Below are 630 nucleotides of genomic sequence, written 5' to 3' on the forward strand. Positions count from 1 at the left end.
TCCTGTGTCCACACGGATGCAACATCGGATACTTACTTATAATTCTTTCCGGGAACCGAGACTGCATGTAGGCAAAATGAAGTTGGAGGCAAACAACGAAGAAGTTGCCTCTCCCTTTTCCTTCCCTGCGTCGACGAAAGCAAAGTTTGCTCATCAGGATTTAGGAAACAGTGATACAGCATGTTAAGGAGACTTTCACTTCCGCCGAATCTGATCGGGAAGTTTGATATCAAAAAGTTCCTCAATGTATCAAGAGCTTTACCCTAAAACAAGATTAGGTAAGACTCCCGAGTGCTTCCTGATTGCAGTTTGATAGCTTTGCAACTGGTTTCTTTTTCCTTCCTGGTTTGGTAAATATATAAGAATATATGACTAATGCGCTGTTATCACCTATTTATATTTGTATGCATGTCTGTGCACTATTTTAACGTATTCATCTTTTATCTCATTTATAATTTCCTCTCTCATCTTTTATATACAAGTCATATACCAGTATCTTCGTTTCCTTTAAGTCAACTCATTTCTATAAAAAAAAGACTAACATGTTTAATTGCTATATATAATAAATCGTCCTATTCTCTCCATATCAAGCATCCCTTTGACTAGTGATGCAAATTCATATAAAGAATG

This window comes from Penaeus monodon, chromosome 32 (genome assembly GCF_015228065.2).
Source record: "Penaeus monodon isolate SGIC_2016 chromosome 32, NSTDA_Pmon_1, whole genome shotgun sequence".
Taxonomy (NCBI): Eukaryota; Metazoa; Arthropoda; class Malacostraca; order Decapoda; family Penaeidae; genus Penaeus; species Penaeus monodon.